Below are 24,630 nucleotides of genomic sequence, written 5' to 3'. Positions count from 1 at the left end.
GAAACACAGCTAGTACATAACCAGTACAGAATACTACAGAAATCCTAAAGCACTATGGAACCATGCGGGAATGGCACCAGTCTTCAAAAATCATAAAGGCTTTCCAGGGAAAGTGACATTGAAATAAAGATTGAGAGACAAGTAGCAGTTACCTAGGTGAAGAGAGGAATAAACAGGCAAAAAGATAGTCCCAAAGAGAAACTGTAATAGTCCAGAAGTAAAGGAGAGTGTGGTGATTTGAGGAAACCATACATGGTTTGGGAAAGCTAATACAAAGTATTAGAGTATGAGGATAGAGGTAAGAATTTCCTTTGAGACAGAAAAACATGATGAAGTGATCTGTAAACCAAGTTAAGAGTTTGGAAAGATGATAGCAAATAGGCCTAATAGGGTTGAAATTGGTGGAGGAAGGATAAGTCACATCATTATATTTAAGATTTTAAAAAGTGACCCTGATAAAATTGAAATTATAGACCTCATCAATGTGAGAAGCCAAAAGAACAGTTTAAAAGATGCTGGACAATTAAGTTCTTTTTTAGAAGAAACCAGAGAAGAATATCTTTGTAAGTTTGCGGTATGAAAAGATATCTTACATACAAAATGCAATAACCATAAGCTTAAAAAATTGAGAAATTGGACTTCATCAAAATTTAAAACTTCTGTTCCTCAAAAGACATCAGTAAGAAAATGAAAATGCAAGTTATAGATAGTAAATATGTGGCAGACATAGAGATAGAGATGTATGTGACAAAGGTCATATACCAAGACTATGTGCATAACTCCTTATCTGGCTGAAAAAGATATATCTTTTGAGTATGAGTAATGTACTAATGCTCAGAATTTTCATGAAAAGAGTTGCTATGTATGCTTAATAATAAAGCTGTTTCCCATATTTGAATAAGCTCATTTAAGCCATTCAGATATATTGAACTTATACCAATATATAAATCCTTCACATGGCCAAATCAGCCAATACAGTTCACCATGGAAGCACTTAACAATCAATACACCATGCTGTATCATTGATACAATTGGGACTATCATATTGATTCTGGTAGCTGGCCCCAGCAAACCAAACCAAAGTTTTTGAAGATTGAAACTTCATAATTTTTTTAGATGTTGTCTGCATTTCTTGCAATTAACATTTTTTCCTGCTTAAATCTCATTTTTCCTACCCCTGAAGTCATGAAATGCCTGTGGATTTGTTGATTGCTTGAACAGTTAGGAAATCTGTACAGTCTTGATTTTTCAAGCTTTATGTCATAAAAGTCCGAGATTCTAAAAGAGATGTGGGAGTTATAAAAACTATTTATATAGTGATAATGAATACAATTCAATACAAACAATAATAGTTGTTGGTAGTGAAGGTGATGATAACAAGGCAGCATAAAAGAGCCTGGGCACAAGCTCTAAGAAACTCCAAGTGACTGAAGGAGCAGAACCCATCAGAGAGGAAGAGCATCCAGGGAAATACAAGAAAAACTGGAAGGATAAGATGTTAAAGAAGCTAAGAAAGAAGAGGACCTCAAGGAGGAATGGGTGAGTTGTACGGGATATTGCTGAAACACACAAATTATGATTAGAACAGAAAAGTGTCCCCTGGATTTAGCAACTTGGGAGGAAATTGGTGGCCCTAGTAAGAGCAATTTTAGTCAAGTGTTGGGAGTAGAAACCAGCCTGGAGTGATTTCTATGGTTAATTAGATATAGAACTACTTGAGAGAATTTACAGACTCATTTTTAGAATTAATAACAGAGTTCTGCAAAGATGCTACACCAAAACCAACTTCTTTCCTACATATTAACAAGTAAGAGAAAAAATCTAATTAAAAAATGTTCTTTAGATCTGGGTAAAGAAGGTAAATTGAACACACTCATTTACTTTTGTTCCCTCAATAAACCTCAGTAAAATGACAATAAAGAGATTTTTGAGGCATAAATCTTTAAGGCAATGAGAACAGGAAATGAGAAAATGGGGGAAGGGGTGAAGTAAACTAAAAAAGCAACTCATTGACAAGATTCAAGCAAGTTAAATTTTAAATTGATAGTGAGAAAATCCATAGGCAATTTTCAGTTATACCACAGAACCCATATCCAGAAACTGGAGGCTCCAGCTACCTCTAAAAGTACAGATGAGGGTAAGGCTAAAAATAAGAGAAGTGGTTAAAGTTTAAGATTCAAAAAATCTTTAGAACCCCCCCCCCCCCATTGACTCCACGTAGCCAGTTAACGTAATCCTCCCTCATCCTGCACAGGAGAGAGGAAGGGAAATGGAGATCTGAATGACAGGACCCACTCCCCCTGCCCTCTACTCCTACTCATCTGTCTGAAAATTGGCATACAGGCTTATGCCTTCCATGCAGGAAATTAGAGGATGCTTCTCTGGGTAATCTTATGAGTGATGACTCCAAAAGGAAAGAGGGAAGTAATTTTATGTTAAAGGGCCCTAGGAGAGAAGCCAAGGCAAAGCACCCTGCACCCTGCAATACACGAAGCACGAAGGCTGTTGATTAGCTTTTAGCCATAAGGAGATGAAGTAATTTGCCCACATCATGCAGCTAATAACTGTCATGGCTAGGATTTAACTTAAGGCTCTGATTCCTTAGACCATGCTCTTAACTGCTACACTATGCTACTCTCAAACGATTAAGGATGGAGGGAAATTATCGATCATGGATTCATAGTTCTAAAATGTATATTAGAAGAGTTTGAGAGGGTCGGGGGAGTTTGGGACAGTGTAGATGATATTCACAGCAATAATTCATGATAGAAAAGGCTTGCACTTTAGACAGAAGGTGACCATATGTCTGGTTTGCCCAGGACAGACCCAGGTTATTCTTCTTATAGATTAATTAATGCCTGCTAATTTTTAGCAGCCCCTTTTACCTTTAAAAGTATCTTGGTTTGAATAATAAAGTACATGGTCAACCTGTCAATGACCAATATTCCCAAAAATAGAAGCAAAGCAGAATTTACTCCACAACAGTTTGGAGAAAGATTACCAAACCTAACAGTCTTCTTCTGTGGCCCAAGGATTACAAGATAAGGCTAGACCTCTTTTCCCTCCTGTTTAGTGGATGTCATCAAATTCAGTATATACAGCATGACTGTAACAGTGAGAAATCATAATTCATCTTCACAGGAGAGTAATCACCTTGAAGAAATATGGCCCATGCTTTCTGACAAATTTTTATTTCTGCTGGTTCAAATCTATCAGACCTCAAACGTCATAGAATATTCACATTTTAAATTTTGATTGAGATGAGGTTAAATTCTAAAGTGACCTTACTTTGAAAGAAAAAAAAAATCTGTAGCAGTTGTCCCTCACTCTTCCTTAGAATTACTGTCAAAAAGACAAACTCTTCTCATGTTCCTGAATCAATTCAAACTGTAGATGAAAATTGCTCCCTTGCAGCAGGAAACACTGAAAGGAAATGTACCAGGGACATTAACAGAGAAATTTTGGAGGCCATGATTCCCAATTCAGGTCCGCAATATCCGAGAATGTCTTCAACTACCTTTTGGAGATTTGTGGTGGATTAGTGTACGGGAAACTAATTAATTAATTAATTAATGGATTAATATATCAATTGACATTCCCACAAAGAATAAGAAAATATAAATGACAGTATAGTACATAATAAGTAAATACCCACAATTAATTAAGTAAATAAATAATTTAAACATTGTAAGAGAGTGAGACTAAATGAATTTGGAGTGCACTGTAATGTCAAAAATGAATGTACCACTCTCAATTCAATATGAGATATCTTAGTACCTGTACAGGGAAACTTGTGATATACATACTACAACTGAAAAATCTAAGTAGGCCTAATAATTTATTCCCAAAATTTTATAAATCTGAGGATTGGGTTTCATAAGATATTTCCTGTTTCAAAGAACCATGAAGTTATTTCAGTTAGTAAAGAGCTCAAACTTCCCTGAGACTAAAAGATACAACACTGAGGTCAAAGATGTTGTTGCCTGTTTTCTCCTCTAGGGTTTTGATGGTTTCCTGTCTCACATTTAAGTCATTCAACCAGTTTGAGTTCATTTTTGTGTATGGTGTAAGAAAGTGGTCTAGTTGCATTATTCTGCATGTTGCTGTCCAGTTCTCCCAGCACCATTTGCTAAAGAGACTGTATTTTTTTCCATTGGATACTCTTCCCTGCTTTGTCAAAGATTAGTTGGCCATACATCTGTGGGCCCAATTCTGGGTTCTCTGTTCTATTCCATTGGTCTATGTGTCTGTTTTTGTGCCAATACTATGCTGTCTTGATGATTACAGCTTTGTAGTAGAGGCTAAACTCTGGGATTGTGATGCCTCCTGCTTTGGTTTTCTTTGTCAACATTATTTTGGCTATTCTGGGTCTTTTGTGGTGCCATACAAATTTTTGGGTTGTTTGTTCTGGCTTTGAGAAGAATTCCGGTGCAATTTTTATTGGGATTGCATTGAATGTGTAGATTGCTTTGGGTAATACTGACATTTTAACAATATTGATTCTTCCAATCCATGAGCATGGAATGTTTTTCCATTTCTTTGTCTTCTTCAATTTCCTTCATAAGCTTTCTACAGATTTCAGCATACAGATCTTTTACATCTTCGGTTAGGTTTATTCCTAGGTAGTTTATGGTTCTTGGTGCAACTGTAAATGTGATTAATTTATGGATTTCTCTTTCTGTTGCTTCATTATTGGTGCACAGAAATGCAATTGATTTCTGTATATTGATCTTGTATCCAGTGACTTTGCTGAATCCATGTATCAGTTCTAGCAGCTTTTTAGTGGAGTCTTCCAGGTTTTCCATGTAGAGTATCATGTCGCCTGCAAAAAGTGAAAGTTTTACTTCTTCTTTGCCAATTTTGATGCCTTTTACTTCTTTTGTTGTCTCATTGCTGATGTTAGGACTTCCAACGCTACGTTAAACAACAGTGGTGTGTGTGGACATCCCTGTCGTGTTCGAGCAATTTCTTGTTTGACATGTCTCCAAAGGCGAGGGAATTAAAGCAGAAATGAACTACTGGGACCTCATCAACATAAAACACTTCTGCACTGCAAAGGAAACAATCAACAAGACTAAAAGCAACCAACAGAATGGGAAAACATATTTGCAAATGACATATCGATAAAGGGTTAGTCTCCAAAATCTATAAAGAACTTACTAAACTCAACACCTGAAAAACAAATAATCCAGTGAAGAAACGGGAAGAAGACATGAATAGACACTTTTCCAAAGAAGACATACAGATGGTCAACAGACCCATGAAAAGATGCTCAACATCACTCCTCGTCAGGGAAATACAAATCAAAACCACACTGAGATACCATTTCACACTGGTCAGAGTGGCTAAAATTAACAACTCAGGAAATAACAGATGTTGGTGAAGATGTGGAGAAATGGGAACCCCCTTGCACTGTTGGTGGGAATACAAACTGGTAGAGCCACTCTGGAAAACAGTGTGGAGGTTTCTCAAAAAATTAAAAATAGAACTACCCTAAGACCCAGCAGTGGCACTACTAGGAATTTATCCAAAGGATACAGGAGTGCTGATTCATAGGGCCACATGTACCCCAATGTTTATAGCAGTGCTTTCAACAATAGCCAAATTATGGAAAGAGCCTAAATGTCCATCAACTGATGAATTGATAAAGAAGATGTGGTTTAAATATATAATGGAATACTACTTGGCAATGAGAAAGAATGAAACCCTGCCATTTGCAGCAATGTGGATGGACTGGCTGGTATTATGCTAAGTGAAATAAGTAAATCAGAGAAAGACAGATGTCATATATTTTTACTTATATGCAGAACTTGAGAAACTTAACAGAAGACCATGGGGGAAAGGAAGGGGGAAAAAAGTTACAAACAGAGAGAGAGGGAGGCAAACCATAAGAGACTCTTAAATACAGAGAAAAAACTGAGGGTTGATGGGGGGTGAGGGAAGAGGGGAAAATGGGTGTTAGGCATTAAGACGGGCACTTGTTGGGATGAGCACTGGGTGTTGTATGCAAGCGATGAATCATGGGAATCTACCCCCAAAACCAAGAGCACACTGTATACATTGTATGTTAGCCAATTTGACAATAAATTATATTTAAAAATAAATAAATAAAAACAAAAGATACAACACTGCATTTCTAGGATGATTTAAATGCAGATCTCTCCAGCCTGACTCACACCCTATAGTTAATATTCACTTATCAATGTATCTCTCCACTGTCCTCATGAATTCTACTCTTATTCTTGCCTCTTTATCTCATGCTTGTCTTCTCCCTGCCATGCCAATCTTATCCATCCCAGAAGGCCCAGCTCTGGTTTTATCTCCTGTTTGGAGACCTTCACAAAACATTGATCTGCACTGATTATTGTTTTTTCTCATATCTTATAAACTGCATCACTCAGATTTACGCCAAGAAAGTATCTATATTGTACATGTCTTACATGATCAAGAAGAATACTACATGATCATGAATTTAAGAATCAGATCAAATTGTATTCTTGTGACCAATGGTACAGATACATACATATAACAGATTTTTTTAATGTTTATTTATTTCTGAGAGACAGAGACAGAGCACAAGTCAGGGGGTGGGGGGAGGGGGCTGGACAGAGAGAGGAGACACAGCATCTGACAAAGGCTCCAGGCTCTGAGCCATCAGCACAGAGCCCAATGCAGTGCTCGAACTCACAAACTGTGAGATCATGACCTGAGAGGAAGTCGGATGCTTGACCAACTGAGCGAGCCAGGTGCCTCATAACAGATTCTTAATAAAAATATGCTTTATTGAAAAATAGTGAGAAAATTCTGAGAACGGCATTGGAGAAAAGACCTAAATGTGGAATGCAAGGGATTTCTGGGTTTCCTTCCAGTTTAAGCTAGTGGAGTGGTTTTTAAGTGCTCCCAAAATTAAGCAGCTTTTATAAAGATTCCTAATTTCTTTTCAAAACAACACTTGGCTTTACTCTGCAATTGGGTTCTCAACTTCTGACTCAAATTCAGCTAGTGATATCACTTTTAGCCCTGATTCTATAACTATACTGACAATTCTATTTTCTTATCTCTGTGGGGATAATTACCTTGTAACAATTACCTTGTAAGTGATTTGATGAGTCAAAGTTCTAATAGCACTGTGAAAAAGGGCCTATATAAAGGTGCATCTTCAATGATGCAAATAATGTATAAATAATATGTTTTGTTGGCTTTTAACTGCTTTCCTAACATGTGGATACACAAGTGTATATATATTGTCAACTGACTGATGTATTAGCATTTTACCATAACAGAAATACTGAAAATAGACAATGAGGGGGAAAGTAAATAATTTGACTATATATAAAAAGAAAATCCATTTAAAAGTTGATTACAAATAATAAATTAGTTACGCATATTACAGTTGAGTTTGTCATTTATATAATAAATTGCATGTATTTTATATGTATCTATTTTTAAAGTACCAACCTGAACACTTCAAATGATCAATACCTACTATTATAAAATATTTTCTGAAAAAAATTTAGTCTTGAAGCACATTCATTATCAAAGCATAAAAATTCAACTCTTAAGGCAACAAAATTTGTATACTATGAAAGTATCAATATAAATTCTTTTGCATATCCCTTTCACATTAGTTCCAATTTTGTCCCACAAATAAATGAAAGGAGGTAAATCTTTAAAGTCCTTTTAAACATCCTCAGTGTTAATAGTGTAGTAGCTTGCCTTGAAAATCTAAAAGATATTATTTTCCAGATTCAATCATAAGAACAGAAAATGACTGAAAGAAACCACCCAAAAGAGATAATGCATCTTAAAATTTTAAAGCTGAAAAGGCTTTAATCCCACTCTTATAGTATATTGATGAGTAAGCTAAGGACCAAAGTGGCATATGAAAAAGCTTTTATGTGTCAGAACCAAAAATAGTATGTTAATAATCCCACTCCAAGAAATGCTTGCCACGTCTCTTGATATTCTACTATGATTCACTCATTCAATAAACACTGAGTACTACTGTAGGCCAGATAATATGTTAAGGGCGAAGGACAAAAGTGTTAAGTTCTTATACTGGACAAGTTTACAGCTGTTAGAGAAGATAAATATTTAAATACACAGGTTCAAGTGTAACATGGTAGATGTTATAATACAAAAGAGGAATGAGCAAATAATTTTGCCTGGGCATAGGGCAATCAGGTAACCTTTCATAACATGATATTTCATTCAGGGTCTTAAAGGATGAGGACGGCCTTAACAAACTACTTCCAACGTTGGCTAGAAATGACAGAAATTTATTTTCTCACAGTTTTAGAGACCAGAAGTCTGAAATCAAGGTGTTGGCAAGCTCAGTTCCTTCTAGAGGTTCTGAGGGAGACTACATTCTATGCCTCAATCCTAGTTTCTGATGACTTCTAGCTTATAGATGCATCACTCCAAACTCTGCCTCTGTCTTCACATCACCTCTTCTGTGTGTCTTTTCCCCTCCTCTTTTTGCATAAGGAAACTCACCATTGGATGAGGGTCTCCTCTCATACAAAATCCTCATCTTAACTACATATACAATGATCCTTTTTCCAAATAAAATCATCTTCACAAGTCCCAGATAAACATATTTCTTGGACAGCCACTATTCAACCCATTCCAGAGACAGCCAAATTTTCACAGGTGAAAAAGTTTGAAAGAATATACTTAGAAATAATGGTATATGCCAATGCACAAACACCATGAAAGGGAAAGAGTAAGAAGTATAAAATAATTAGGGTGAATCTGGAGAAGGGATGGGAGATAAGGTTTAAACAGCAGGTTAAGGTCTGATTAAGAAGCACCTTGTAATCCAAATTAAGATTTTAAACAAATCAAAACAACTTTGGATGAGATTTCTGTAACAACTTAGGGGTTAGAAGATACAGAAAACTAGAGACTGGGATACTTTAAAACAGGGTTAGCAGGCAAGTTTTTGCTATAAAGGGCCATTGTAAATATTTTAGGCTGTAGAACTATCTCTGCCCAACTACTCAACTCTACCAATGTAGCATGAACGCAGACATAGACAACAGTTGAGTGAATAAGCGTGGATATCTTCCAATAAATACTCATGGGCACTGAATTTGAATTTCATATAATTTTCATAGGCCATGAAATGGCATTCTTTTGATTTTTAAAGGATTTTAAAATATAAACCCATTTGTAGAGATGATGTCAGCAAAAGTGGTGGAATAAGTAACTCCAAAGGCCCATCCTTCCACAGGAACAGCAAAAAAAACAAAAAGAAGAAAAAAAAAAGAAAAAGCTGTCCAAATCAATTTTGTCAGAACTCTGAAAATTAATCAAAGATTTATAGCAATCTAGTAATACTGAATCAAGAAAAAAAGGAACTTTGGAATGGTAGGAAAGCTCTATGTCATTTATACATGCTCTTGCCCTGTCCCCCCTCCCCAGCTTGACAGTGATATTGAAGATAGCTTACATCCCCACTATGGCACTGTGGCCCCTGGTTTGTGAAAGAGTCAAGAAGACCTCACTCTCATACAATTACATTTGTCTGTTTTGACCTGTCTGGGGGCTCCCAGAAGGGGTGATGCAAGGTGCTTGATTTTGTTTCACTTAACTCAGAACTCCTTCAGGTGAAAAAGCAGCCAGCCACTCAGCTGAAAAACACTGTGTTCAGAGGCTAAAACCACACTGCAAGGCAAATGAACAATGCACTGCCACCAAAAGCAAAACATTACAATAGAGAGGCAAACAATAGACCTACTGAATGCCTGGGAAGAAAAGCAGGGACGTTCTTTAAAATAATAGGGCATTGGGGCGCCTGGGTGGCGCAGTCGGTTAAGCGTCCGACTTCAACCAGGTCACGATCTCACGGTCCGTGAGTTCGAGCCCCGCGTCAGGCTCTGGGCTGATGACTCAGAGCCTGGAGCCTGTTTCTGATTCTGTGTCTCCCTCTCTCTCTGCCCCTCCCCCGTTCATGCTCTGTCTCTCTCTGTCCCAAAAATAAATAAACATTGAAAAAAAAATTTTTTTAAATAAAATAAAATAATAGGGCATTGAAAAGCACCCATGCAAACAGGGAATACAGAAAGTTGCACAGCACACATACCTAGAGTAAAACTTAAGAAGACTTGAGGCCTTCACCTCTGACTGATCTTTAGACTTAGCACATACAGGAAGAAAAGGTGAAGGCTGAGTTGTAAACAGCCTTGTTGACTTGAAGGAGTACCCCCAACACAGAGCAAATCTGCAAGGACTCAAAGACTTTCTATTCTTTTCTTCCACTCTTTCTTTCTTTTACTTTTTTCTTCCTTCCTCCCCCCTTTTTTTCTTGTTTTGTTCCTTCTTTTTTTAGCTCCAGGCATTCAAGGAAAATTCTGCCAACACAGCGGCTAAATGTAAGCTAAACAGTACAGAGACTATACACATAAAAGAGTACAGATGTTACAAAAATACTTTAGAAAATTCATTCAACAGAGGCCGGGACCCGATCTGAGGCTGCTAGTGTAGATTCGAGGTTGTCTGGTCTGGTGGTCGGCAGGGCCCAGCCCAGCATAGCACAGCCCAGAGCAGCTCAGCCCAGCCCAGCACAGCCCCTCCCAGTACAGCCCAGCACAGCAGCGGAGCCCGGGCTGGGAGGGCAGCAGACCCGCCGCTGAGCCGTATTGCAGACCTCTGCCCACACCTGGGGACCCTCTCCCCGCGGTGCCTGCCTCTACCTGGGGCGCCAACACTCTGTCGGCCCACCTCTCTGCGCTGTTCTTGTGCCTCTGCTTCTTTTCTTCCTTACCATCAGTACTTGATCAGAGGGAAAGGAAAGTTTTAAGAAATGCCAATTGCACAGTTGCTAGAGCTATGGAAGAAGATCGCGGTAGAGCCCATGGAAATAGAGACCACCGAGGAGGATCTTAACCTGGACTCGGAGCCCACCACATAAGACACCGTTGAAGAAGGCAAATGTGACTCCGCCTTGCCTGAGACAAAGTCACTAGAGGAGGAAGGCACCGTCAAGGAAATCGACGTCAGCCACCATGTGAGAAGGGTTTGAAAAGGCAGACCCTTTCCAGTTTGAACTGCTGAAAGTTTTAGGACAAGTGTCCTATGGAAAGGTGTTCCTGGTGAGGAAGACCAAGGGGTCTGACACGGAACAGCTGTACACAATGAAAGTCCTTAAGAAAGCTACCTTGAAAGGAAGAAAAGCCATATTGTGTAAATACCATTTTCCCACATATGTTCTGCTGTGGTGTACCATTTTGGAAAAAGAACATGGAGGAGGAAAGCAGAAGCAGGTTGTATGGCTGCAGGTGGACCACGAGTCATTCTGAATCTTCAGTCACACAGGATTGCTCAGTTTCCATTAAAACGTGATTGGTGGCTGTATTACATCCCAGTGGCTGGGTGTTAGAATAGAGTCCGACACCTGATGGTAGAACTCTTTACCCCTACCCCCAGGGAAGCGTAAGCACTAAACACAAGGTCAGAATAAAATTGCATCCAAGATTCCCCCCCCCCAAAAAAAAAATTCATTCAACAAATGAACAATTACAACCTATGGCAAACTATAAAATCAAGCCCTAAGGAAGGGGAAATATCTGATTCCCAGAGGTATCACATTATAATATTTTAAATGTCCAGTTTGCAACAAAAATTACAATGTATGCAAAAACAAAAAGAAAGCATGACTTAATCAGAAGAAGAATTAACTGATAGTGTCCCTGAGAAGTATAGACATTGGGCTTACAACAGTAAAACTTTAAATCAAGTAGTCTTAAATACCTTTAAAGAACTAAGGAACAGTTGAAAAAAAGCCAAAGGAAACCTTAATAGCATTGTCTCAACAAATAGAGAGTATTAATGGAGATAGAAATTTTCTAAAAAGGAACCAAAGAAATTCTAAAGCTAAAAAGTACAATAACAAATAAAAATTCACAAGAGGGTTTCCATAGCATATTTGAGCAGCCAAAAGAAAGAATCAGCAAATCTAAACTTAGTTCAGTTGAAATGATTTAGCCTGAGGAGCACGGAAGGAAAAAGGGAGGGAGGGAAGAAAGGAAGGAAGAAAGGAAGGAAGGGAGGAAGGAAGGAAGGAAGGAAGGAAGGAAGGAAGGAAGGAAGGAAGGAAAGAGAATTAACAGAACCTCAGAGACCTGTGGAACACCATCGAGTGTACAGTCATATGAACAATAGGAGTCCCAGAAGGGAGACAAAGAGAGAAGGGCCAGAAAAAATTTTTGAAGAAATAGTGGTCAAAATTTTCCCTAATCGATAAAAGACACAAACCTACATATCTAAGAAGTTGAATAAATTCCAAGAAAGAGAAACACAAGAAGATTCACGTGAAGTCACATCAAGTATGAGATACTATTCTGAACTGAAGGATGGCAAACATATGGTGCTATTGCTAAATCTGATCAGTTAATATCCATCACTGTTCTGAGAATTCTGTGAGGTTAATCACTATGTCTGATTACATCCTTCGTTTCGAGCAACATGTCTGGGAGGAAATGGTGAAGTAGAGCATACGTAAAGTTGAAATACCACTGAGATCAATAGAGAAGGAGCTGGATAGGGGAATTTAAAGACAAAATGGGGATTCAATTGACGGTAAAATTTTTGAAATTTGTGGCACCAATAGACATTTTTCTCTATTATTGGCCAACAATTTAAGTTAAGGTGATGAAAAGGAAAATAGAGAAGCAGATGGAGCAAAATGAAGAACTTTAAAATGTACAGGAATTAGGGCATAGGAAGTATAATCAATAATATTGTAATAATGTTGTATGGTGACAGATGGTGACCGCATTGATCATGGTGAACACCGAGTTGTGTACAGAATTGTTGAATCACTATGTTGTACACCTGAAACTAAAACAACATTATATGTCAAGTATATTTCAATAAGTAATTAATTAATTGACTTCTAGTGTCTAATTTTACCAGAAGAATAAGATCAACAAAATTGAGTTTTTTTAAAAAGCACAGGAATAACTTTATTTGGTACCTGAAGCCACTCAGGATGATTGAAATGATATGAAATATGAGACTGGAAATTAGTTCCAAATTCTTGATAAGGACAAAAAGGCTAAGCACATGTAATTATTTATTATGATAATTTATACAATTTAAAGCTTCAAAAGGGGGAGAAAGAACTTGTAAAGAAACCAAGTCTGTTAAAAGAAAGTTACATGCGGAAATATAGCCCCACTCCTGAAGCTTAGGTACACATAACCTAAGACTGAGGATGATCCAGGAGAACTGAAGAAAAATGGTTACTACTACCAAGAGCCTTGCATCGAGTAATGAGACAGCAGTGTTCTGCTGAGGAGGGAGCATGGAGAGTGACCTCCTCAGAGGCAGAAGTGTTCCAGGCCTGCTGAAAGCTGAGGGCACAGCCGTAATACAGAGAAAAATGCTCCCTCATTCCAGGCCTCACAACAATCACAAGAAAAGACCAATCCCCCCTGAGCAATATGGAAACTGTAGTTCACTGAAGATAACTAGGACAATAACAAAACCCAAATCTGGCTTAGCCCCTGACTAATTTAACTCAGTCTTCTGTTGACAGAAAAATAAGTGTGCCTGTTCTGGGTAAAAAATTACTTACCTTAGTCTCTGCTGTTCTTTTACCTATAACATCAAGTATTCAATAGAAAATTACTAGACACACACATAAAAGCAAGAATTACCCAGTGTCTGCCAATGAAACAGTAAAAAGAAAGGCAACATAGAACAAACAAATTAGAGCCTTGGTGGCTCAGTCGGTTAAGCATCCAAATTCATCTCAGGTCATGATCTCATGAGTTCAAGCCCCACGTTGGGCTCTGTGCTGACAGCTCAGAGCCTGAGGCCTGCTTCAGATTCTGTGTCTCCCTCTCTCTCTGTCCCTCCCCCATTTGTGCTCTGTTTCTGTCTCTTAAAAATAAATAAATGTTAAAAACAAATTTTTTTAAAAGAACAAATTAGAATGCATTCTGTGTTTAGGCAGTTCTGTTTTTGAATCCTAGATTTTCTGCTGACTTACTAGGTAATGTTGAGCAAGTTACATGCATCCATTTCTCCAACCTTAAAACACAAATAAGAACAGAATGAAATGATTTTCAACATTAATGAGACTGTAAGTGAACAGTGCCTCAGACTGCCTGTCATATAGAAGGCACTAAAGATGTGATCGTTGTTATAATAGAGAAAAAGTTTAAAGTTATATTTTATTCTTATGGTTATATTTATAGAAAACAATAATTAGATTGAAGTATTTTTAATATAAATTATCACATATGGAATACCTAAGTATAGAGTATCTTCTACCTTTAACAAAGTCCTAAAAAGGGTCTATGCAAATCATAACCAATTCTTTCATAACCCAGAATGGTAACCAGTCCTGTTATATTCTCCTCATGGATGCAAAGAGTTGAAATGCTTTATTGACAACAATGCAAAATTATGCTGTTGAATTGATATAACCTAGGAAAAACCAAATAATAATAATAATGATGATGGTTTTATTAGCGTAAGTGGCCTTACTATAGGGAAACAAAATCCCATTAGACTTCCTTTAAAATATTAAATTTTCTAGTAGTCCTTGAAATAATCTTTGAGATCTTCTAGTGTTCCCCGGATCCCTGGTCAAGAACCACTGCTCTAATAAACTCTAAGGAGTATGCCTTGCAAAATCAAGTCATTTTAGTGCTAACCAAATGATAAAATAATCCTAGAAAACTAAATTATATAAGGGTGATACCATTACTCTGTTTAAAACTTTCGAGGTTTGCTTTTCAAAAATAAGTAAAGACTCCAAATTTAAGAATGAAAGGTTTAAGAACAATGTGAGGGAACATCACCACGAATGATGATGGGTAACTACACAAATAAGAACTGAGATGATACCTAAGAGTGGATTATGGTCAGTCGGAGACTACCTGATAGGAAGAACAAAATTTGATCTTGGTTTGAAAGGATAAAAGGAACATGAATTAATAAAAGAATATAATAGAAATGCCTTCCAGATGGGCCATAATATATCTGGGGGCAAAGAGGCATTACAGAGCTGAAAAATAAGATTAGCTCAGAAGAAAAAGAAGACACATATTTGGGAATAAAACCAAGTTTTGGTATGACTGGATAGGTCATCAATACTCTCTATTGCTTCCCAGAAAGTTTATACCTAAATCATCATAACTGCTTTTGTTTGTTTATTGTTCATTTGTTTATTGTTTAGGAGTTCCAAATCAGAAGTTTCACAATATGCTAGGAGCCTGCTCCAGGCTTTATAACAAAAAGGCAGTGAATGTCTCTGAGGTACAAAGGAGTTGCAGTTGGCTATTTTCCCCCATACGTGTAATTTTGTTCTGCTTTGTTTTTGCCAATTACAGATTTCAACACAGAAACAGCCTGCTAAAGAAAACAGCTTGGGGATATACGTTGTTCTTAATGACTGGTTACTAAGTATTTTCAGATCTTAATGTTGGGTCAGGTCCTTAATGTAATTATTGATTTCACTTTTAAGCTTAAAAATAAAAGGATTACTATGCACTTACATATCCATCCTGTATCCAAGTTATTAAAAATCATTTTATTTTATGAGCCATGTTTTAAAGCATTCTACTAATATTTATAAATGTCTGTTTCAATAGGAAATGTTCAAATTTTGTCTCAGACATAATAAGGCATACCACCAGAAATTTCAGGAATCAGTCCAGTAAATGACTAAAAGGAATATATTTATCCATTCATTTATTCTTTCAGCAAATATTTATTAAAGGCACACACACACACACACACATAAACACACACACTCACACTTACACATACACACATGTATATTCAAAACTTTTGGCAGTGATCGTTGACTATCAAACCACGTTTTCAGTTTTAATATGCTGATCTTGAAGAACTAGAAATAGCAAATAAGTGGGTATTTAACTCTGACTAAAAGCCAGTTGATCTTCACTCTTTTCAAAATTAGGTTATACATTATATTAACAACATACATCATTCCCCTTCAAAACAGGAAACTACAATGGAAATGTCAACTTAACTTGTGATTGCATTATTCTCAGATAACCCTTACATTCAAACACAAAGTTAGGAACCATGAGAAAAATCCTGAGGGTACTTTGTAAAAAAAATAGTGTAATGTTTATCATAGATGATACTCTTCTTTTGGTAATCAAAATGGCTACTGTAACTTTATTTCATCCAAATTTTCATTTTTATACAATCTCAGGAAACTTATCATTGGCTCTTCAGCAAGGATGTTGAGGATATTGTTGCTATAGTACACAGTGTTCTTTTGAGACACTCAGGGGACATCTCTTTATGGTTTTAGTATTAGTGATGGCCATATTTTTCAGCAACTACTTAACTTCTATATTATAATTCCTTTTCTTTAAAGTTTATTATTTGAGAGAGAGAGAGTGGGGGAGTGGCAAATAAAGAATAAGAAAGAAACCCAAGCAGATTCCATGTTGTTAGTGCACAGAGCCCAATGTGGGGCTCAATCCCATGAACCATGAGATCAGGACCTAAGCTGATACTAAGCATTAGACGCTTAACCAACTGAGCCACCCAGGCACCCCTGTATTATATTTCCTTGAATCACAAACAGAAATATGCTTCTGCTTTGCACTGGCTTCTAGAAAACTCAAAGTTAAATCTGTTATTGACTCATAGCAAGTATATAAGGAGAATATATGCTCCATAAGAATAATGCTTACTTCATGAGTAACATTCTAGAGTATTTGGCTAAACATTGGTATCCTACTAACTACATCAATTCTCCATAGTTAAATTCTCTGGTGCCTTGCTTTTACCATTGACCCTTACTGGTTTTAAATAATTTGCTGTACTTTACTATCAGTTTTCTATTTTCTATTTGAGCTCATAGCTAAAAATAAATTAATTCATATGTATCTAAATACTTTCATAAATACACACACACACACACTATAGTGCAGACATGACAACTGTGTACTTGATATACAGTCACAAACATATCTATGAGACTAGTTTATTAGACAGTTCACTGAGTTACAAGATGACATAGTTGTTTTGTTTGTTTTTCAATAAAGCTATACCAAATCTCTCCCTCTAGGCTTCCTTTTTCTTCTGAGGAACTACTCCCTCACCATAATAACCAGATTATATAATTTTTTAGCTACTTTAGTTACTAGAAGAGTCTAATCTCAGGGTTTTTGAATTTTTTTTTATTTTAGAAAGAGAGAGCACATAAATGGGGGAGATGGTCAGAGGGAGAGAGATTGAGAATCTTGAGCAGGCTCTGTGCTCTGCACAGAGCCCAATGCAGGGCTTGATCCTACAATCCTGGGATCATGACCTGAGCCAAAATCAAGAGTGGGACACTCAATTGACTAAGCCATCCACGCACCCCTCTAATCTCAGCTTTGTTGACTTAGTCTTCTTAGTTTTAAATTTTTAATTACATATCTGATTCAAAGACCTTCTTATACCCTCATCCCAACTCAAGTTAGAGCTATGACTCTAGAGGCTTAGATTTGGAGAAGTATCTGCTTTTCACATGCCTCTCACTTCTCTTGGCCTTTTCACTATTCTGATTCCTCCATCATTGAATATACATGAACTAGGTGAGGAGTGGAGCCAAATCACATAGGGTCACTGCTTAGGGCTTGAGCCTAAGATACATGTTCCAATTGTACTTTACCAGGAGTTATTGAAAACCTGTATGATCATTGATAATGTGGTTCTTGGATGCATATTCTGCTAATGTTTCTTAGATGTATCTGTTACTTGCACAGACACCTAGGGAAGGGGGGAAGGTGAGAAGAGATAATCTGGATTTTTTGAGGCTCCTAGCTGAAGGACCACCAAAATAGCACCATTAACCTCTAACAATGTTCATACAACTATCCAGAACCATTGGGTACAGGAGTCTACAAAACCGACCTCCATAATAAGAATCTATGCAACAAGAGCCGAGAATAAGTAAATAATGACAAATAGTTTCTGTGAGTTCACCTGATCACTTGTGCACATGCTACCAAATAATTCAAGAATTCAAAGAAGCAGATGTGAACGGATATCATTCAGGAAACCAAATGCCAAGCTCCTTCTTGCCGCCATCACAATCTTCAGGCATTCTCTCCCCCCGCCCCGCCCACCTTTTCTTAGCCTTGAGGAGAATGAAGGACAGCCTTTCTTCACAAACACTGCATTTTTCCAAATCCCACTTCCTACTTCCTTATAATGACTCTGAGTGATAGGATAGGTGGGGGCATCAGAGCTTCTTCTCAGAACTGGCACATATCAACAGGCCCTAAAGAACGACAGCTAGCTCCAACTGCTGATGAGGATGGATTGTAATAGGTGGAATACTTTTTGTTTTTATTGCCAGCTTTGGGTCTTAGCCATAATTCCAGGACAACAGAAAAAATGTTTCTCAGTATCATCTCAGGTCTTCCCTAACAGAATCTTAGTTGTATTCAGATAGCTGGTTAAGATTCCTTAATCTCAGGAATGATAGGCCTTTTTGCTAACCTTAGAAAATGTCTCATGATTAATATAAACTTGTCGCAGAAATCCCATTATTCCATTCTCCTTCATTGGGTACTCTTCCCTATATTCCTTGGAGATAGAGGTGGCCATATGACAACGGTCATATTTAATGAAGCATAAGATAAAATCTTCTGGAAAGCTTTGACATAAAATGTTGTTCCCAGTGGTGCCTGGGTGGCTCAGTCAGTTAAGCATCTGACTCTTTATTTCAACTAAGGTCATGATCTCACAGTTCATGGGATTGAGCCCAGGGTTGGGCTCCATGTGCTAACAGCATGGCACCTGCTTGGTATTCTCTCTCTCTCTCCCCCTCTCTCTCTCTAGCCCTCCCCAGCGCTCTCTCTCTCTCTCTCTCTCTCTCTCTCTCTCTCTCTCAAAAAAAAAAAAAATGTTGCTCCCAGATGAAAATATAGTCCTTACAAGAAGTTTGCATCCCAGCCCCTTCCTTTCTACCCAGGATACTGGTTGTGTGGCCCTGCTTCCTAAAGCAGTGGCAACCATCTTGAGATCATGAAAGGAAGGCCAGTGGAAGCATGGAGATGCTCACAAAGTGCAAGGTTACCCTTGGGCTGTTGTAGCTGCTATAGCCAACCTGTAATTATCTTTTGCAGATTTCTTGCCTTTATTATTTAACCTAGGCTACAATCCATCAGGAATTGTTAATTGCATATCAAACCCCTGATATCTGATAAAATTTATATTTTAAAAATGTACAAATTGTTAATGGCCATGAATTTTTTATTAAAAAAATTATATTTACCTCCGGACAATTTCCTCCCAGATATTAGGACAGTCTGTCTTGACGACAATCTCTCTACCAGTGTGAGGGGCTTTTAAATACTGCTTTCTAGAATAATTATTCATTGGTCTCATTATTTTTAATAGCTATGATTTCAAAAGATTGGGAATAAAGTATTATTTTTCTTTAAAAAAAAAACTAAACAGGGCCACTAGGGTGGCTCAGTCAGTTGAGCGTCTGACTTCGGCTCAGGTCATGATCTCGCGGTCTGTGAGTTCAAGCCCCGCATCAGGTTCTGTGCTGACAGTTCAGAGCCTGGAGCCTCCTTCAGATTGTGTGTCTCCTTCTCTCTCTGCCCCCACTCCTCCTCTCTCTCTCTCTCTCTCTCTCTCTCTCAAAAATAAATAAACATTAAAAAAAATTTTAAAAAAACAGTTTCTTGTCAACTTATTAGACATCTAGTTCCTATGGTTGGAGCTAGATATGCAATGAAAAAAATGAAGCAAAATGTAAAGGGTGTTACAAATAGAAAAATTAGAGATAAACATTATAGATTCATTTATTCACTCATTCATTCATTCATTTATCTTTTTTAGGTAGGCTCCATGCCCAACACGGGGCTTCAACTCTTGACCCTGCGATCAAGAGTCACACATTCCACCACCTGAGCCAGTCAGGTACCCCAGAGCTAGACTAACTTTTAGATAAACATATCACATTTTTAAAATCCTATAATTTGAACATCTGTTCTTGCAGATATATATAGATGGTTAAACTTGGGAGAAACTGCTACATGGCATTAATTGCTGTTATTATTTGCTGAACAGGTAAACTTAACAACAAAGTCTTTTAGAATAGCTTATAAGAACAGTTTCATGCCATGTATACTTGTGCAAGGAAAAGCTTTTTTTAAAAATAAATGTAGTCCATCATATATGTGAAGATAACAATAGAGTTGTTAATTTATTATAGTGATGATATATTTTCAGCTTATGTTATTTTCCATGTTCTCAGTGATTATTTAAATATATAATTAATACCTTTCTGGCAAACAATACATCTTCTATATCCAGATTTACTTTAGAGACAGAGGAGCATATTCCTATAGCCTGAAATCTAATTCTTTTATATTTAATCTTCCATTTACAACACACGTTTCAGATACAAATGAGGTTTATTTGATTTTCTTAAGCTGATTAAATGTTACAGATGACCATAGTTGAATTTACAAAACACAGCTTTCTTCTCTTTCTGCCCAAGGGAGCTATCTATGTCCTTCAGTTGCTCCATAGTCTAGTCTAGTTATTGTAGCTAAAAGTAAACCGTTATTGCATGGTGAGAGATTTGATCTATTCAGGGAGAAATAAAATATTTCTTTGCTTACACAGGTTCAAATAGCTTTGTTTCCACAGATTTATAAGACAGATATTTTTGATGCTATTAATCTCATGCTAAATTTGCTAATATTTCAAAAACAAAATTGGTTTGGTATTTTCTTCTATTACCACTAAGGAATCATTAGGCTGTGCATCACAGGATAAATGTGCACATTCCAAAAAAATGCCCCTAGTCTTCCAGTATATCTATTCCCATTCATTGTCATTCTCAAATTGCTTGCATGGGATTTTCCCTATTGGACACTCAATGCATAAACCTCATATACACAAATCTGGGCATGACTTAAAAAGTAAACCAATTTTTCTCTTCCTTAAGTGATGCCTAACCAATCAAACACTATGTTCTCTGATTATAATGATCAAAAAAGGAACAGACATAAATTGTGACTTAAGGCAATGCTCATTTTTCAATGCCTCCTTTATCTCATCTCTGAAATCATTCTTTCTATTTTCTATAGCCCCAACCAACAAATCACTAATACAACTGGTCACTTGCACAAACGCACCTGAGTATAATGGATTTTGCAGGGTCACTGATCATCAAATATGTGTCCCTTCCCTCCCAGTCCCTTAGGGTTCTACTGTCCCTGGAGAATCTCTTGACACTGGTTATGGAAGAGCTCCCGGGCCATTTCCATATTATTAGAACCTCCTAAAAACAAAGTAAGTGTATTTTAAAAACTCTAAGTTGTTATGGAAATATAAGCAGCCATTGTCTTATTCTGTTGGCTTTCTGTAACAAACTACAAGAGACTAGGTAGCCTATGAACCATAGAACTTTATTTCTCTTAGTTCTGTAGGCTGGAATTCCAAAATCAGGGTGCCAGCACAGCCAGGTGAGGGCCCTCTCCCAGGTCACAGACTTGTGATTGTATCCTCACCTGGCAGGAGCAGTGAGAGATCTAAGTGGAGCCCCATCTATCCCTCCGTGAGGTCTTCACCCTCATGACCTAATCACCTCCCAAAGGCCCCACTTCCTAATATCATCACCTTGGGGGTTAGGTTTCAACACATGAATTTTGAGGTCATACAAACATTCAGACCATAGCAGCCACTGTTGTTCTTAATTCAACAACAATCAGTATTTACTGAGTGACTACTATGTGCCAGTCACTTTTCTAAGTGATTAGAATACGTCAGTGAACTAACTACACACAAAAATCTCTGATTTTACCTTGCCATTTTGCAACAACATGGATGAACCTTGAATAAATCAGACAGAGAAAGACAAGTACTATATGATTTCACTTACATGTGGAGTCTAAAACACAAAACAAAAGAATAAAGAAACTAGTAAAAAATAGAAACATATCCATAAATACAGAGAACAAACTGATGGCTGCCAGAGGGGTGGGGGAATGGGCCAAATGGGTGAAAGGGAGTGGGAAATACAAGATTCCAGCTATGGAATGAATAAATCACAAGGGTGAAAGGTACAACACTGGGAATATAGTCAGTGATATTGAAATAGCATTGAATGGTATACACCTGTGGTAAGCATAGTATAACATATCAACCCGTTGAATCACTATGTCATACATCAGAAGGTAATGTAACATTGTGTGTCAACTACACTTCAATTAAAAAAATAAAATAATTTTTTAAATCTGATTTTTTTTACCAGGAAGAAACAAAATAAATATTAAACACAATAAGCAAGTAACTTATACACATCAAAAGTGCCCTGGTGAAAATAAGAACAGCAGATTAGGGAACAGAAGTGTAAACTGAAAATAAAGAGTGAGATTTAATTTCAAATGGGATAGTCAGGGGTGCCTGGGTAGCTCAGTTGGTAAAGCATCTGACTCTTGATTTCAGCTCAGGTCACGATCTCACAGTTCATGAGATTGAGCCCCATATCAGGCTCTGCACTGATGGTGGAGACTGCTTAGGATTCTCTCTCACTCTCACTCTCACTCTCTCTCTCTCTCAAAAATAAGTAAACTTTTTTTAAAAAATGGGATAGTCAGGCGTCATTGTAAAGATGACATTTAAACAAAGGTTTCAAGGAGATGAGCCCTGAAGATACATAGGAGTATTACAAGCAGAGGAAACGTCCAGCAAAGGCCCTAAGGGTGAGAGTTCTCAGTATGATTGAAGACACATAAGGACATAAGGCTGGAAAAAAAGTGAATGAGGGAGAGATAAATAGCAGATGAGGTCAGAGAACAAACAGAGAACCAGTTTATATACAGCCTGAGAGGACCTTATAAGGAATTTGGTTTTAATTCTGCATGAAATGGGGAGTCATTGAACAGTTTTGAGCAGAGAAGTAGCATGACCCGACTTATGATTTAATAAGATTACTGTAGCTACTTTGAGAAGGAGTAGGGAGGCAAGAGTGGAAGCAGTGAGACTAGCTAAGAGACTACTGCAATAATACAGACAAAATACAGTGGTGGCTGAATAGGCCAGGCTGGTAGCAATAGAGATGGCCAGAAATGATCAGCCTCTTAATGTAGAGGCAATATGATTTTCTGAGGGAATGAATGGAGAGTGGAATTAAAAAAAAAAAAAAAAAGAGGGGCGCCTGGGTGGCACAGTCGGTTAAGCGTCCGACTTCAGCCAGGTCACGATCTCGCGGTCCGTGAGTTCGAGCCCCGCGTCGGGCTCTGGGCTGATGGCTCAGAGCCTGGAGCCTGTTTCGGATTCTGTGTCTCCCTCTCTCTCTGCCCCTCCCCCGTTCATGCTCTGTCTCTCTCTGTCCCAAAAATAAATAAACGTTGAAAAAAAAATTTTTTTTTAAAAATCAAGGACGAGTCTAAGATTTTTGGCTTGACAAGCAATTCTTGAAAGGATGGAGTTGTTATCAATAGTGACTCCCAGCAGGCTTCAAAAGTTGCCTCGTTACCAGGGTTTGGAACAACTTTTGGCTATTGTTTCTTATCTAGCTTCTCATCTCAAACAACATATGGAAGAGTCAATTCTACACGTGGAAAATGTAACAACATGGAATAATTTCTAGAGTGACAGGAAGGTACAGTGCCCTCCAAAATCCCCCACCTATTGTTTGTATCTGGAATCTACACTGTTAGAACCCTTCTTAAAGGTTTTGAATACTATTACAACACAAATGACCACAAAGACAGATGCCATTTAAGTTATCAATCAACAAATATGTTTATAGCTTTGTATGCAAGAGTTATCAAAGAAATACGGGAAAAAAACACTGGAAGGGGCCTTCTCAACTGTTATAGTTTAAAAATAAGTAACCCGAAAAACAAATTATGGGACTTGTATAGGTTCATAAAACTTGTTGGGACAAGACATGAGACTAGAACCCAAGTCTCCTTGTTCCTAGTTCAGTGCTTGTTCTGGGTAGATTTGTTAGAGGAACAGAATGAGTAGTGCAGAATGGATCCCTATTTGGGAAGACAGTGGTGCTGAAGGCAGGGATGGGCACCAAACGCAAGACAAAAATGATTACAAGTTGTACACTTTGAATATACACAATGCATATATGTCAATCATACCTCAATAAAGCCATTAAAAATAAACAATAAGAGGAAATAAAAATCCCTCCATCTCTTAGTGTATCTCTCCACTTACAAACAACTCCTAAAAATAAATTACACTGGATGATCATTTCTCATCACTGTATTAACTCTTCAGCCCACTGAGAGCAAGTTCCCCTTTCACCACTACTTAAATTCCTCAAGCAGAGTCACTAAAGATCCCTGAAAAGATCCAGGGGATCTTTTTAGTTCTCAGCATATTTGATCTCTCTCCAGCATTTCAGTGCTGCTAACTCCTCCCCCAACAATAAAACTCTGTCCTCCCTTGGTTTCTGTGACTTTAAGCTTTCTGGGCTCCCCATCTTACCACTCAGCCCACATATTCTCAGTCTCCTTTGCAGCTCTTGCTCCTACACTTGCTCTTTAAACAGTGGAGTTCCCCAGAGTTCCAATCTTGATCCTTATCTCTTCCTCCTTTACAAGACACCTTGGAGAATTCCATCCTTTCCCTTGATTTCATCTACCACCTATG

General features: G+C 37.6%; 1 protein-coding gene across 3 annotated transcripts in view; it reads right to left on the bottom strand.

Annotated features, from left to right (window-relative positions):
* The window catches only part of GRM1 (glutamate metabotropic receptor 1), a 462,337-nt gene that overhangs the window by 426,465 nt on the left and 11,242 nt on the right, over positions 1 to 24,630 (bottom strand). The window contains exon 1 of one of the 3 annotated variants that reach the window (XM_003986626.5): positions 6,042 to 6,046. The exons of the other annotated variants lie outside the window; for them this stretch is intronic. The gene's annotated coding sequence lies outside the window, so the exon portion shown is untranslated. Of the gene's footprint in view, positions 1 to 6,041; positions 6,047 to 24,630 lie in introns of those variants that run through there. 3 annotated transcript variants of the gene reach the window in all.

Source organism: Felis catus, chromosome B2 (genome assembly GCF_018350175.1).
Source record: "Felis catus isolate Fca126 chromosome B2, F.catus_Fca126_mat1.0, whole genome shotgun sequence".
NCBI classification, from domain to species: domain Eukaryota; kingdom Metazoa; phylum Chordata; class Mammalia; order Carnivora; family Felidae; genus Felis; species Felis catus.
The sequence above is the reverse complement of the archived record's forward strand: the minus strand, read 5'-3'. Positions and strand labels throughout refer to the sequence as shown.